The following is a 16,622-nucleotide window of genomic DNA, read 5'->3' on the forward strand; positions in this document are numbered from 1 at the left end:
GAGAATATTTCTCCGGCAATAAAAGGGATTCAAGGGTGAGGGGGAGGCGGGGCGAGGGGGCGGGGCGAGGGGAAGGTGCCGGGGAAGGCGGGGCGGGAGCGAGGGGGAGGCGGGGCGAGGGGAAGGCGCCGGGGAAGGCGGGGCGAGAGCGAGGGGGAGGCGGGGCGGGGGGGAGGCGGGGCGGGGGGAGGCGGGGCGGGGGGGAGGCGGGGCGGAGCGGGGCGGGGGGAGCGACAGAACGAGCGAGAGAGGGAGAGAACAAAAATGAGGGATTGTGTGTGATTGTTTAAACTCTGGGACCACTCTGATGGGCTTGAATGATGTGTTCTGTGGGTCCTGCTTACAGTATCCTCTGCCACTGCCAGTGTGATTCCGAGTTAACGGGGCATCAAACCAGCTGCTAGGGTCCAGATCATAGAACAGCCTTCAACACGGCTCACAGTACTTCACTCACGGAACTCACTTAGTGACAGTCAGCGCACACAGCGGAGGTGAGAAATGGAAATATATTACACTGTTGTGGTAGGGGGCATTCAACTGAGTCAGAGGGAGGGAGCTTTACTCTGTATCTAACCCGTGCTGTACCTGCCCTGGGCGTGTTTGATGGGACAGTGTAGAGGGAGCTTTACTCTGTATCTAACCCGTGCTGTACCTGCCCTGGGCGTGTTTGATGGGACAGTGTAGAGGGAGCTTTACTCTGTATCTAACCCGTGCTGTACCTGCCCTGGGAGTGTTTGATGGGACAGTGTAGAGGGAGCTTTACTCTGTATCTAACCCGTGCTGTACCTGCCCTGGGAGTGTTTGATGGGACAGTGTAGAGGGAGATTTACTCTGTATCTAACCCGTGCTGTACCTGCCCTGGGAGTGTTTGATGGGACAGTGTAGAGGGAGCTTTACTCTGTATCTAACCCGTGCTGTACCTGCCCTGGGAGTGTTTGATGGGACAGTGTAGAGGGAGCTTTACTCTGTATCTAACCCGTGCTGTACCTGCCCTGGGAGTGTGTGATGGGACAGTGTAGAGGGAGTTTTACTCTGTATCTAACCCGTGCTGTACTTGCCCTGGGAGTGTTTGATGGGACAGTGTAGAGGGAGCTTTACTCTGTATCTAACCTATGCTGTACCTGCCCTGGGAGTGTTTGATGGGACAGTGTAGAGGGAGCTTTACTCTGTATCTAACCCCTGCTGTACCTGCCCTGGGAGTGTTTGATGGGACAGTGTAGAGGGAGCTTTACTCTGTATCTAACCCGTGCTGTACCTGCCCTGGGAGTGTTTGATGGGACAGTGTAGAGGGAGCTTTACTCTGTATCTAACCCCTGCTGTACCTGCCCTGGGAGTGTTAGATGATAGTTTGAGGGCTTATTTGGTACTGAGTTTGGGGAGGATGAAGATGCAGATTCTAAACACCCATAATGGGACCGAGTGGCTGTTTCAGCTGGTCGATGGACCTTTCATAACACAGTGACAGAGTGGCACAATACTGCATTCAGCACACCAAGGTGCAGGCCCTGATACTTCTCTCAGCCCCAAGCTGGGGCGACTCTGCGTTCCGGGACAGGTTCGACACCAGAAACTTGGCCAAACATTCTGCCTGACCTGCCGAGCACTTCCAGCAATTCCTGATTCTGTTTCTGAGGCATAACCTTCTGCTTCTCGTGATTCCAACTAACACTGAGGTGGGGAATTAGTTGAATGCTTTGTGCGCTATTACCCTGTGCTAATCTCCCCCCCACCCCCCGCAGTATCCATGGTTACAAACCCCACCGTAACAGAGGCCGATACCCAGTGTAACCGCGCGCCCCCCCACTCACTCCCCCGAGCGAGACCCACCGCGCTCACACTGGGGGCTGGGTGGGCCGCACAGCCTGAACTGCACGCTGTGGATTGAGAAATCACGCGGGTGTCGCTCTCCGCTGACCAGCTGTGGTAAACCACGTTCACTATCGTATCACTGTTAGTAGTTAGCACTGTTCGTTATAACTGTATCACTGACCACTATTGTATCACGGTACGAGGTCGCCTCTTGCCACACTGCTATACCTGGGATGACCACTGCCGACTCCGCCTTGGCTCCACCCACCAGGCCAGGTATAAAGGTGAGCGACTGGCTGGTATTCCTCCTGCTTGGATCGGATCACCCACGAGAGTGGGCTCTGTTATTTAGTCAATAAAAACCTTTAGTCACCTTCGTAACTCTTCGCCTTTTATTGGAGGAATTGATAGGTATATCAATTTTATTGACTAAATTTAATGATGTCCGACAACGAGTCACAACCGGCGGAGGAGCCACCAGCGCAGCTCCCAGGAGCACAGCCACACCAGCCAGCTTGGCTGCGAGCCCTCAGACCGCCGTACCTGGACCTGAACCCACGAGCAGCAAACTCAGCCGCAGACTTTAAACACTGGCTGGTCTGCTTCGAATCATACCTGAGAGAATCCAGCGTCCCTCAGGCATCCAAACTAAGTGTCCTGCAGGCACAACTGAGCCCGAGAGTATACACTCTCATCGAGGACATGACTACCTACGAGACCGCCATCAACCTGCTGAAACAGAAGTACCGGACCCCGGTAAACTACATGTACGCTAGGCACCTCCTAAGATCACGGCCGCAACAGCCAGGAGAATCAGTAGCCGAATTCTCACAGGCGCTATATGCACTCGCCAGGAACTGTGACTTTAAATCGGTGTCGGCAGCCGAAAATACTGAAGATAATATCCGCGACGCATTCCTGAAAGGCCTACGGTCCGAGTACTCACGGCAAAGACTGCTGGAAGCTAAAGACCTCAGCATGGAAAAAGCTGAAGCCCTCGCTATCTCCCTGGAAGTGGCCCACCAAGATCAGGAAGCATTCACCAGGTACTGCTCGCGACCCTGGGACTCGGGCCCGACCCCTACCACAGCACCCTTCCCAGCGCCGCCCCCGGGACCTACCTCTGCGTCGGCGTCCCGGACCCGACCGGCCCCGCCACCCCCGGCACCGGCCCCGACATCGGGCATCCGCGATCGGGCCGCCGGCTGTTTTTTTTGTGGCCAGGAGAAGCACCCGAGGTCGCGCTGCCCAGCCAAGAACTCCATATGCAAAACCTGCCTGAAGAAAGGCCACTTCTCCAAGGCCTGCAGGAGCGGATCCTCAGAGGCCAGCAGTGCCGCATGCGAACTATGGGGGCGGCCATCTTCGTTTAGGGCAACTGAGGCCAGCATCCCCACACGAGTCATGGGGGCGGCCATCTTTGATTAAGGCAACCGACCCCAATAGTGCCTCATGGGGCCCTACCTCGTGGGAGACGCCATTTTACTCACCACGCCCGACCGCCTCGCCCGCAGATGACAACGACTCGCTCAGCTACACTCTAGCTTCCGTCACCCTGGACCAAGCCCGCCCGCACCATCTGTCCAAGTCAATGATGGACATCAAAGTGAACGGCCACGCCACGACCTGCCTGTTCGACAGCGGAAGCACGGAGAGCTTCATCCACCCAGACACGGTGAGCCACTACTCCCTCTCTGTCCTACCAACGCGCAGCCGAATCTCGATGGCATCGAGGTCCCACGCCACGGACATCAGCGGCTACTGTGTCGTGACCCTGTCGGTTAAGGGCACGGAGTATAAAAACTTTAAACTCCTCGTCCTCCCCCATCTCTGCGCTGCCGTCCTACTAGGGCTGGACTTCCAATCCCACCTCCAAAGCGTAACCCTAGCATACGGTGGACCCCTCCCCCCACTCACAGTCAACAACCAGCAAACGTTAAACCGCCCACCGCGTAACACCTGCAGCCTCTCCACCCTCAAGGTCCCGCCACCCTCTCTGTTTGCTAACCTTACCCCTGACTGCAAACCCGTCGCTACCAAGAGCAGGCGGTATAGCGCCGGGGACAGAGCCTTCATTAGCTCTGAGGTGCGGCGCCTCCTGAAAGAGGGCATTATCGAGGGGAGCAGCAGCCCCTGGCGTGCCCAGGTTGTGGTCGTTAAGACCGGCGATAAAAACCGCCTGGTCATCGACTACAGCCAGACCATAAACAGATATACCCAGCTGGACGCATACCCCCTCCCCCGCATATCTGACATGGTCAATCAGATTGCACAGTATAAAGTATTCTCGACCATCGACCTGAAGTCGGCCTACCACCAACTCCCTATCCACCCTGAGGACCGCCAGTATACCGCCTTCGAGGCGAATGGGCGCCTATACCACTTCCTTAGGGTCCCCTTCGGTGTCACTAATGGGGTCTCGGTCTTCCAAAGGGAGATGGACCAGATGGTTGACCAGAACGAACTGCAGGCTACATTCCCCTACCTAGATAACGTCACTATCTGCGGCCGCGACCGGCAGGAACATGACGCGAATCTGGAGAAATTCCTCCGTACGGCCCAACGGCTGAACCTCACCTACAATAAGGAGAAATGCGTGTTTAACACCACGCGCCTTGCCATCCTCGGCTGCGTAGTGGAGAACGGAATCATCGGCCCCGACCCAGAAAGAATGCGCCCCCTCATGGAGCTACCCCTCCCCCACTGCCCTAAAGCACTTAGGAGAACCCTGGGGCTTTTCGCCTACTATGCCCAATGGGTACCCAATTACGCGGACAAAGCCAGACCCCTCCTGAAAGCCACTTCCTTCCCCCTCACGGAGGAGGCGTGCGCGGCCTTCTCCCTCATTAAGGGAGACATAGCCAAGGCCACGATGCACGCAGTGGACGAGTCCATCCCCTTTCAGGTGGAGAGCGACGCATCCGACTTCGCCTTAGCCGCCACCCTAAACCAGGAGGGGAGGCCAGTGGCCTTCTTCTCAAGGACCCTACAGGGCCCCGAGATCCGACATTCGTCGGTCGAGAAAGAGGCCCAGGCGATCGTGGAGGCAGTACGGCGCTGGAGGCACTACCTGGCAGGCAAACGATTTACCCTCCTCACCGACCAGCGTTCGGTGGCTTTCATGTTTAATAACAAGCTGAAGGGCAAAATCAAGAATGACAAGATTTTGAGATGGAGAATCGAGCTCTCCACCTACGATTATGAGATCTTGTACCGGCCAGGCAAGCTGAACGAATCCCCTGATGCCCTTTTACGAATGACATGCGCCAGCGCGCATATCGATAGGCTTCAGACCCTCCACGACCAGCTCTGCCACCCCGGAGTCACCAGACTCTACCATTTCATTAAGGCCCGCAACCTGACCTACTCCATCGAGGAGGTCAGGACCATGACCAGGAACTGCCAGACCTGTGCGGAGTGCAAACCGCACTTCTATAGGCCGGACCGAGCAAGCCTGATCAAGGCCACCCGCCCCTTCGAGCGCCTGAGCATCGACTTTAAGGGGCCCCTCCCGTCCTCTGACCGTAATGTGTACTTCCTCAACATCGTTGATGAGTACTCCCGTTTCCCCTTTGCCTTCCCCTGCCCCGACATGACCAGTAGCACGGTCATTAAGTGCCTGAATGCCCTCTTCGCCTTGTTCGGGTTCCCGAACTATATACACAGCGACCGGGGCTCCTCCTTCATGAGCGAGGAACTCCGGCAATTCCTCCTAGAGAGAGGTATTGCAGCAAGCAGGACCACCAGCTACAACCCCAGAGGTAACGGTCAGGTGGAAAGAGAGAACGCGACGGTATGGAAGGCCGTCCTCTTAGCCTTAAAGTCTAAGGGCCTCCCAACCTCCCGCTGGCAAGAAGTCCTCCCGACAGCGCTGCACTCCATCCGGTCATTACTTTGCACGGCCACTAACACCACCCCCCATGAACGAATGTTCGTTTTCCCCAGGAAGTCGACTACGGGAACCACTCTACCAACCTGGCTGACCGCCCCGGGGCCGGTCTGGCTGCGGAAACACGTGAGGACCCATAAAACGGACCCCCTGGTCGAGAGGGTGAACCTCCTGCACGCCAACCCCCAGTACGCCTACGTGGCGTACCCAGACGGGCGGGAGGACACTGTCTCCCTACAAGACCTCGCACCCTCAGCCGATCCGGAAACACCGCCACCACCCCCCCCAACCTCAGTCCAGGTAGACGGCATGCCGGAACCCCACGAGCCCTCGCCGACCACGCAAACACCAGCATCAACACCGGATAAGGCACCAGCACCGGATAAGGCAACACCACCGCTGCGGCGATCGGAGAGGCTTACGAAGCCTCCGGACAGACTGACCTACCAGAATTGGTAGTACACTTCACCCCGCCGGACTTAATTCTAAACAAGGGGTGAATGTGGTAAACCACGTTCACTATCGTATCACTGTTAGTAGTTAGCACTGTTCACCACTGTTCGTTATAACTGTATCACTGACCACTATTGTATCACGGTACGAGGTCGCCTCTTGCCACACTGCTATACCTGGGATGACCACTGCCGACTCCGCCTTGGCTCCACCCACCAGGCCAGGTATAAAGGTGAGCGACTGGCTGGTATTCCTCCTGCTTGGATCGGATCACCCACGAGAGTGGGCTCTGTTATTTAGTCAATAAAAACCTTTAGTCACCTTCGTAACTCTTCGCCTTTTATTGGAGGAATTGATAGGTATATCACCAGCCTGGATTGCGACTCATTTTAGTTTCCAGACAGTTGGATTGTGAACCTCAGCCCCAGAACTAAAAGCAATGAATCACCTCAAACTTTACAACCGTGAGCCAGCTGCCTGGCCGATCTGCCTGCACACGTAGCGTTTGTTTGAGAGGCCCGAGCAACTAATAAAGACAACAGTTCACATCAAATGCAGCCTTACCCTGTGCTAAATTCATGCTCTTCCCTGTCTCGGAGAAGGAACTACCATCTCGCAAATGGTTAAAGCCAACAGCAGGAACACTGCCAGGCGCTGGGACTGTGTGTGAGACAAGTGAAGCCACAGTTCCGGAGATTCCTGTCACAGGTCACACCCGCTCACTAACTCCCCGACTAAACTCATTTTCATTTTTTTTTAAATTGCTCCAGTGCCGGTGGATCTGCTGAGCCGAGAGGAAGTGACGGTGCAGGCGGCTCTGCCAACACCGGTCCCTCACATTCGTTTTCATCCCCAAAATATTCCTGCCATCTGAAGTCCGGGAGAAATGGAGGATTAACCCCGACTCCCGCAGGATTACCCCCCTCACTCCCACAGGGACGGAGGTTTAACCCCCTCACTCCCACAGGGACGGAGGTTTACCCCCCTCACTCCCACAGGGACGGAGGTTTAACCCCTCACTCCCACAGGGGCGGAGGGTTTACCCCCCTCACTCCCACAGGGACGGAGGTTTAACCCCCTCACTCCCACAGGGACGGAGGTTTAACCCCCCTCACTCCCACAGGGACGGAGGTTTAACCCCCTCACTCCCACAGGGACGGAGGTTTAACCCCTCACTCCCACAGGGGCGGAGGTTTAACCCCTCACTCCCACAGGGACGGAGGTTTAACCCCCTCACTCCCACAGGGACGGAGGGTTTACCCCCCTCACTCCCACAGGGACGGAGGTTTAACCCCCTCACTCCCACAGGGACGGAGGGTTTACCCCCCTCACTCCCACAGGGACGGAGGTTTAACCCCCTCACTCCCACAGGGACGGAGGTTTAACCCCCCTCACTCCCACAGGGACGGAGGTTTAACCCCCCTCACTCCCACAGGGACGGAGGGTTTACCCCCCTCACTCCCACAGGGACGGAGGTTTAACCCCCCTCACTCCCACAGGGACGGAGGTTTAACCCCCCTCACTCCCACAGGGACGGAGGTTTAACCCCCCTCACTCCCACAGGGACGGAGGGTTTACCCCCCTCACTCCCACAGGGGCGGAGGGTTTACCCCCCTCACTCCCACAGGGACGGAGGGTTTACCCCCCTCACTCCCACAGGGACGGAGGTTTAACCCCCCTCACTCCCACAGGGACGGAGGTTTAACCCCCTCACTCCCACAGGGGCGGAGGGTTTAACCCCCTCACTCCCACAGGGACGGAGGTTTAACCCCCTCACTCCCACAGGGACGGAGGGTTTACCCCCCTCACTCCCACAGGGACGGTGGGTTTAACCCCCTCACTCCCACAGGGACGGAGGGTTTACCCCCCTCACTCCCACAGGGGCGGAGGGTTTAACCCCCTCACTCCCACAGGGGCGGAGGTTTAAACCCCTCACTCCCACAGGGGCGGAGGTTTAACCCCCTCACTCCCACAGGGGCGGAGGTTTAACCCCCTCACTCCCACAGGGGCGGAGGGTTTACCCCCCTCACTCCCACAGGGACGGAGGGTTTAACCCCCTCACTCCCACAGGGACGGAGGGTTTACCCCCCTCACTCCCACAGGGACGGAGGGTTTAACCCCCTCACTCCCACAGGGACGGAGGGTTTAACCCCCTCACTCCCACAGGGACGGAGGTTTAACCCCCCTCACTCCCACAGGGACGGAGGTTTAACCCCCCTCACTCCCACAGGGGCGGGGGGTTTAACCCCCTCACTCCCACAGGGACGGAGGGTTTAACCCCCTCACTCCCACAGGGACGGAGGGTTTAACCCCCTCACTCCCACAGGGGCGGAGGTTTAACCCCCTCACTCCCACAGGGGCGGAGGGTTTAACCCCCTCACTCCCACAGGGGCGGAGGTTTAACCCCCCTCACTCCCACAGGGACGGAGGTTTAACCCCCTCACTCCCACAGGGGCGGAGGTTTAACCCCCTCACTCCCACAGGGGCGGAGGGTTTAACCCCCTCACTCCCACAGGGGCGGAGGTTTAACCCCCTCACTCCCACAGGGGCGGAGGTTTAACCCCCTCACTCCCACAGGGGCGGAGGTTTAACCCCCTCACTCCCACAGGGGCGGAGGTTTAACCCCCTCACTCCCACTGGGGCGGAGGTTTAACCCCCTCACTCCCACAGGGGCGGAGGGTTTAACCCCCTCACTCCCACAGGGGCGGAGGTTTAACCCCCTCACTCCCACAGGGGCGGAGGTTTAACCCCCTCACTCCCACAGGGGCGGAGGTTTAACCCCCTCACTCCCACAGGGGCGGAGGTTTAACCCCCTCACTCCCACAGGGGCGGCGGTTTAACCCCCTCACTCCCACAGGGGCGGAGGTTTAACCCCCCTCACTCCCACAGGGACGGAGGTTTACCCCCCTCACTCCCACAGGGGCGGAGGGTTTAACCCCCTCACTCCCACAGGGGCGGAGGTTTAACCCCCTCACTCCCACAGGGACGGAGGTTTAACCCCCTCACTCCCACAGGGGCGGAGGGTTTAACCCCCTCACTCCCACAGGGACGGAGGTTTACCCCCCCTCACTCCCACAGGGGCGGAGGGTTTAACCCCCTCACTCCCACAGGGGCGGAGGTTTAACCCCCTCACTCCCACAGGGGCGGAGGTTTAACCCCCTCACTCCCACAGGGGCGGAGGTTTAACCCCCTCACTCCCACAGGGGCGGAGGTTTAACCCCCCTCACTCCCACAGGGACGGAGGTTTAACCCCCCTCACTCCCACAGGGACGGAGGGTTTAACCCCCTCACTCCCACAGGGGCGGAGGTTTAACCCCCTCACTCCCACAGGGGCGGAGGTTTAACCCCCCTCACTCCCACAGGGACGGAGGTTTAACCCCCCTCACTCCCACAGGGGCGGAGGGTTTAACCCCCTCACTCCCACAGGGGCGGAGGTTTAACCCCCTCACTCCCACAGGGACGGAGGTTTAACCCCCCTCACTCCCACAGGGGCGGAGGGTTTAACCCCCTCACTCCCACAGGGGCGGAGGGTTTAACCCCCTCACTCCCACAGAGACGGAGGGTTTACCCCCCTCACTCCCACAGGGGTGGAGGTTTAACCCCCTCACTCCCACAGGGGCGGAGGTTTAACCCCCCTCACTCCCACAGGGACGGAGGTTTAACCCCCCTCACTCCCACAGGGCCGGAGGGTTTAACCCCCTCACTCCCACAGGGACGGAGGGTTTAACCCCCTCACTCCCACAGGGACGGAGGTTTAACCCCCTCACTCCCACAGGGGCGGAGGTTTAACCCCCCTCACTCCCACAGGGACGGAGGGTTTAACCCCCTCACTCCCACAGGGACGGAGGTTTAACCCCCTCACTCCCACAGGGACGGAGGTTTAACCCCCTCACTCCCACAGGGACGGAGGGTTTACCCCCCTCACTCCCACAGGGACGGAGGGTTTAACCCCCTCACTCCCACAGGGACGGAGGGTTTAACCCCCTCACTGCCACAGGGATGGAGGGTTTACCCCCCTCACTCCCACAGGGACGGAGGGTTTAACCCCCTCACTCCCACAGGGGCGGAGGTTTAACCCCCCTCACTCCCACAGGGACGGAGGGTTTAACCCCCTCACTCCCACAGGGACGGAGGGTTTACCCCCCTCACTCCCACAGGGACGGAGGGTTTAACCCCCTCACTCCTACAGGGGCGGAGGTTTACCCCCCTCACTCCCACAGGGGCGGAGGGTTTAACCCCCTCACTCCCACAGGGACGGAGGGTTTAACCCCCTCACTCCCACAGGGACGGAGGGTTTAACCCCCTCACTCCCACAGGGACGGAGGGTTTACCCCCCTCACTCCCACAGGGGCGGAGGTTTACCCCCCTCACTCCCACAGGGGCGGAGGGTTTACCCCCCTCACTCCCACAGGGGCGGAGGGTTTACCCCCCTCACTCCCACAGGGGCGGAGGGTTTACCCCCCTCACTCCCACAGGGGCGGAGGGTTTAACCCCCTCACTCCCACAGGGACGGAGGGTTTACCCCCCTCACTCCCACAGGGGCGGAGGGTTTACCCCCCTCACTCCCACAGGGGCGGAGGGTTTACCTCCCTCACTCCCACAGGGGCGGAGGGTTTAACCCCCTCACTCCCACAGGGACGGAGGGTTTAACCCCCTCACTCCCACAGGGACGGAGGGTTTAACCCCCTCACTCCCACAGGGACGGAGGGTTTAACCCCCTCACTCCCACAGGGGCGGAGGGTTTACCCCCCTCACTCCCACAGGGGCGGAGGGTTTACCCCTCTCACTCCCACAGGGGCGGAGGGTTTACCCCCCTCACTCCCACAGGGGCGGAGGGTTTAACCCCCTCACTCCCACAGGGACGGAGGGTTTAACCCCCTCACTCCCGCAGGGGCGGAGGGTTTAACCCCCTCACTCCCACAGGGGCGGAGGTTTAACCCCCTCACTCCCACAGGGACGGAGGGTTTACCCCCCTCACTCCCACAGGGACGGAGGGTTTACCCCCCTCACTCCCACAGGGACGGAGGGTTTAACCCCCTCACTCCCACAGGGACGGAGGGTTTAACCCCCTCACTCCCACAGGGACGGAGGGTTTACCCCCTCACTCCCACAGGGACGGAGGGTTTAACCCCCTCACTCCCACAGGGACGGAGGGTTTAACCCCCTCACTCCCACAGGGACGGAGGGTTTACCCCCCTCACTCCCACAGGGACGGAGGGTTTACCCCCCTCACTCCCACAGGGGCGGAGGGTTTAACCCCCTCACTCCCACAGGGACGGAGGGTTTACCCCCTCACTCCCACAGGGACGGAGGGTTTAACCCCCTCACTCCCACAGGGACGGAGGTTTAACCCCCTCACTCCCACAGGGACGGAGGGTTTAACCCCCTCACTCCCACAGGGACGGAGGTTTAACCCCCTCACTCCCACAGGGACGGAGGGTTTAACCCCCTCACTCCCACAGGGACGGAGGGTTTACCCCCCTCACTCCCACAGGGACGGAGGGTTTACCCCCCTCACTCCCACAGGGACGGAGGTTTAACCCCCTCATTCCCACAGGGGCGGAGGGTTTAACCCCCTCACTCCCACAGGGGCGGAGGGTTTAACCCCCTCACTCCCACAGGGACGGAGGGTTTAACCCCCTCACTCCCACAGGGACGGAGGGTTTACCCCCCTCACTCCCACAGGGACGGAGGGTTTAACCCCCTCACTCCCACAGGGGCGGAGGGTTTAACCCCCCTCACTCCCACAGGGACGGAGGGTTTAACCCCCTCACTCCCACAGGGACGGAGGGTTTAACCCCCCTCACTCCCACAGGGGCGGAGGGTTTAACCCCCCTCACTCCCACAGGGGCGGAGGGTTTAACACCCTCACTCCCACAGGGACGGAGGGATTACCCCCCTCACTCCCACAGGGACGGAGGGTTTAACCCCCTCACTCCCACAGGGGCGGAGGTTTAACCCCCACTCCCACAGGGACGGAGGGATTACCCCCCTCACTCCCACAGGGACGGAGGGTTTACCCCCCTCACTCCCACAGGGGCGGAGGGTTTAACCCCCTCACTCCCACAGGGACGGAGGGTTTAACCCCCTCACTCCCACAGGGACGGAGGGATTACCCCCCTCACTCCCACAGGGACGGAGGGTTTACCCCCCTCACTCCCACAGGGGCGGAGAGTTTACCCCCCTCACTCCCACAGGGGCGGAGGTTTAACCCCCTCACTCCCACAGGGACGGAGGGTTTAACCCCCTCACTCCCACAGGGGCGGAGGGTTTAACCCCCTCACTCCCACAGGGACGGAGGGTTTACCCCCCTCACTCCCACAGGGACGGAGGGTTTAACCCCCTCACTCCCACAGGGACGGAGGGTTTACCCCCCTCACTCCCACAGGGACGGAGGGTTTAACCCCCTCATTCCCACAGGGGCGGAGGGTTTAACCCCCCTCACTCCCACAGGGACGGAGGGTTTAACCCCCTCACTCCCACAGGGACGGAGGGTTTAACCCCCTCACTCCCACAGGGACGGACGTTTAACCCCCTCACTCCCACAGGGACGAGGTTTAACCCCCTCACTCCCACAGGGACGGAGGGTTTAACCCCCTCACTCCCGCAGGGACGGAGGGTTTAACCCCTTCACTCCCGCAGGGACGGAGGTTTAACCCCCTCACTCCCGCAGGGACGGAGGTTTAACCCCTTCACTCCCGCAGTGACAGAGGTTTAACCCCCTCACTCCCACAGGGACGAGGTTTAACCCCTTCACTCCCGCAGGGACGGAGGTTTAACCCCCTCACTCCCACAGGGACGGAGGTTTAACCCCCTCACTCCCACAGGGACGGAGGTTTAACCCCCTCACTCCCACAGGGACAGAGGTTTAACCCCCTCACTCCCACAGGGACGAGGTTTAACCCCCTCACTCCCACAGGGACGAGGTTTAACCCCCTCACTCCCGCAGGGACGGAGGTTTAACCCCTTCACTCCTACAGGGACGGAGGTTTAACCCCCTCACTCCCACAGGGATGGAGGTTTAACCCCCTCACTCCCACAGGGACGAGGTTTAACCCCCTCACTCCCACAGGGACGGAGGGTTTAACCCCCTCACTCCCACAGGGACGGAGGGTTTAACCCCCTCACACCCGCAGGGACGGAGGTTTAACCCCCTCACTCCCACAGGGACGGAGGTTTAACCCCCTCACTCCCACAGGGTCGGAGGGTTTAACCCCCTCACTCCCACAGGGACGGAGAGTTTAACCCCCTCACTCCCACAGGGACGGAGGTTTAACCCCCTCACTCCCACAGGGACGAGGTTTAACCCCCTCACTCCCACAGGGACGGAGGGTTTAACCCCCTCACTCCCGCAGGGACGGAGGTTTAACCCCCTCACTCACACAGGGACGGAGGTTTAACCCCCTCACTCACACAGGGACGAGGTTTAACACCTTCACTCCCGCAGGGACAGAGGTTTAACCCCCTCACTCCCACAGGGACGGAGGGTTTAACCCCCTCACTCCCACAGGGACGAGGTTTAACCCCCTCACTCCCACAGGGACGAGGTTTAACCCCTTCACTCCCGCAGGGACGGAGGTTTAACCCCCTCACTCCCACAGGGACGGAGGTTTAACCCCCTCACTCCCACAGGGACGGAGGTTTAACCCCCTCACTCCCACAGGGGCGGAGATTTAACCCCCTCACTCCCACAGGGACGAGGTTTAACCCCCTCACTCCCACAGGGGCGGAGGGTTTAACCCCCTCACTCCCACAGGGACGGAGGTTTAACCCCCTCACTCCCACAGGGACGAGGTTTAACCCCCTCACTCCCACAGGGACGGAGGTTTAACCCCCTCACTCCCGCAGGGACGGAGGGTCCCCCTCACTCCCGCAGGGACGGAGGTTTAACCCCCTCACTCCCACAGGGACGAGGTTTAACCCCCTCACTCCCACAGGGACGAGGTTTAACCCCCTCACTCCCACAGGGACGGAGGTTTAACCCCCTCACTCCCACAGGGACGAGGTTTAACCCCCTCACTCCCACAGGGACGGAGGTTTAACCCCCTCACTCCCGCAGGGACGAGGTTTAACCCCCTCACTCCCACAGGGACGGAGGTTTAACCCCCTCACTCCCACAGGGACGGAGGTTTAACCCCCTCACTCCTACAGGGACGAGGTTTAACCCCCTCACTCCCACAGGGACGAGGTTTAACCCCCTCACTCCCACAGGGACGAGGTTTAACCCCCTCACTCCCACAGGGACGAGGTTTAACCCCCTCACTCCCACAGGGACGGAGGTTTAACCCACTCACTCCCGCAGGGATGAGGTTTAACCCCCTCACTCCCACAGGGACAGATATTTAATCCCGTCACACTCGTTGGTCATTTGTCGTTTTGCACCAAACAAAGAAACTGACCACGAACACTGCCATATTATTGTTCACTAATGTCCTTCAGGGAAGGGAATCTGCCGCCCTTTGTCCTGACACTTGACTCCAGGCCCACACTGCGTGATTGGCCTCTAAGCCCGATCAAGCTGCTCAGTCAAACAGTGCTGTGGTTATTCAAGAAGGCCCACCACCAGCTTCTCAGGGCAACTAGGGATGGGCAATAAATGCCGGCTTTGCCAGTGACATAAATTAATGCAAAATGTAATTACCAAACATAAATAAATCACAGGTTCACCACTGTGTCAGAAAATTTGTAGGTTCAAGTCCTACTTCAGACATCAGCCCAAAATACAGGCCGACACTCCCAAGGCAGTACTGAGGGAGCACCGCACTGTCGGAGGGGCAGTACTGAGGGAGCGCCGCACTGTCGTAGGGGCAGTATTGAGGGAGCGCCGCACTGTCGGAGGGGCAGTACTGAGGGAGCGCCGCACTGTCGGAGGGGCAGTACTGAGGGAGCGTCGCACTGTCGGAGGGGCAGTACTGAGGGAGCGCCGCACTGTCGGAGGGGCAGTACTGAGCGAGCGCCGCACTGTCGGAGGGGCAGTACTGAGGGGGTGCCGCACTGTCACCCCACCCCGCCATCCCTGGGTGTCGGTCTCTCCCCCCCGCCACCCCCCCCACCCCTGGGTGTCTCTCTCTCCTCCCACCCCTGGGTGTCTCTCTCTCCCCACCGCCCCCCCCGGTGTCTCTCTCTCCCCCCCCCCGGTGTCTCTCTCTCCCCCCCCCCGGTGTCTCTCTCTCCCCCCCGGGTGTCTCTCTCTCCACCCCCCCCCCGCCGGGTGTCTCTCTCTCCCCCCCCCCGGGTGTCTCTCTCTCCCCCCCCACCCCCCGGTGTCTCTCTCTCCCCCCACCCCCCCCGGGTGTCTCTCTCTCCCCCCACCCCCCCGGTGTCTCTCTCTCCCCCCACCCCCCGGGTGTCTCTCTCTCCCCCCCACCCCCCCGGGTGTCTCTCTCTCTCTCTCTTCCCCCCCCCGGGTGTCTCTCTCTCTCTCTCTCTCTCTCTTCCCCCCCCCCCCCCCCCGGGTGTGTGTCTCTCTCTCTCTCTCTCTTCCCCCCCCCCCCCGGGTGTCTCTCTCTCTCTCTCTTCCCCCCCCCCGGGTGTCTCTCTCTCTCTCCCCCCCCCCCCCCGGGTGTCTCTCTCTCTCTCTTCCCCCCCGGGTGGGTGTCTCTCTCTCTCTCTTCCCCCCCCCCCCCGGGTGTCTCTCTCTCTCTCTTCCCCCCCCCCCCCCGGGTGTCTCTCTCTCTCTCTCTCTCTTCCCCCCCCCGGGTGTCTCTCTCTCTCTCCCCCCCCCCCCGGGTGTCTCTCTCTCTCTCTTCCCCCCGGGTGGGTGTCTCTCTCTCTCTCTTCCCCCCCGGGTGGGTGTCTCTCTCTCTCTCTTCCCCCCCCGCCCGGGTGTCTCTCTCTCTACCCCCACCCCTGGGTGTCTCTCTCTACCCCCACCCCCACCTCTGGGTCTCTCTCTCTCTCCCCCCCACCCCAGGGGGTCTCTCTCTCTCTCTCCCCCCACCCCTGGGTGTCTCTCTCTCTCTCCCCCCACCCCAGGGGGGGTCTCTCTCTCTCCTCACCCCAGGGTGTTCTTACCTCTCTCTCTCTGTGCTCTCTCTCTCTCTCGTCTCCGGCTCTGGCGGGGCTGCTGCGGCCAGGAGAGGCCGAGGCTCGGGCTGGGCTGCGGCCTGTCGCGGGGGACGGGCCCGGGGGTCTGAGCGCTGCTGCCGGCTCCGCCTGGGGCCCGGGCTCGGGCTCCGCCAACCTTCTGCCGGCCGACCCACCGCCACAGGAAGCGGGGCTGCGGCCTGCGGGAGGCGGGCCCAGGGCGGAGCCGCACCGCCGGGCCCTGTCCCCAGGGCGGAGCCGCGCCGCCGGGCCCTGTCCCCAGGGCGGAGCCGCGCCGCCGGGCCCTGTCCCCAGGGCGGAGCCGCGCCGCCGGGCGCTGTCCCCAGGGCGGAGCCCAGGCCCTATTCCCAGGGTGGAGCCGCACCGCCGGGCCCTGTTCCCAGGGCTGAGCCGCACCGCCGGGCCATGTCCCCAGGGCGGAGCC

General features: G+C 60.8%; 1 protein-coding gene across 2 annotated transcripts in view; it reads right to left on the minus strand.

Moving 5' to 3' along the window:
• LOC147112195 (uncharacterized) overlaps positions 1–16,415 on the minus strand; it is a 75,413-nt gene extending 58,998 nt beyond the window's left edge. The window contains exon 1 of one of the 2 annotated variants that reach the window (XM_085999845.1): positions 16,166–16,415. The gene's annotated coding sequence lies outside the window, so the exon portion shown is untranslated. Of the gene's footprint in view, positions 1–6,715; positions 7,000–16,165 lie in introns of those variants that run through there. The other variant, XM_085999846.1, reaches the window with a different exon arrangement.
• Between the last annotated feature and the right edge of the window lie 207 nt (positions 16,416–16,622).

This window comes from Somniosus microcephalus, chromosome 10, assembly GCF_052327205.1.
Source record: "Somniosus microcephalus isolate GS21.2 chromosome 10, FLI_Smic_1.0, whole genome shotgun sequence".
NCBI classification, from domain to species: Eukaryota; Metazoa; Chordata; class Chondrichthyes; order Squaliformes; family Somniosidae; genus Somniosus; species Somniosus microcephalus.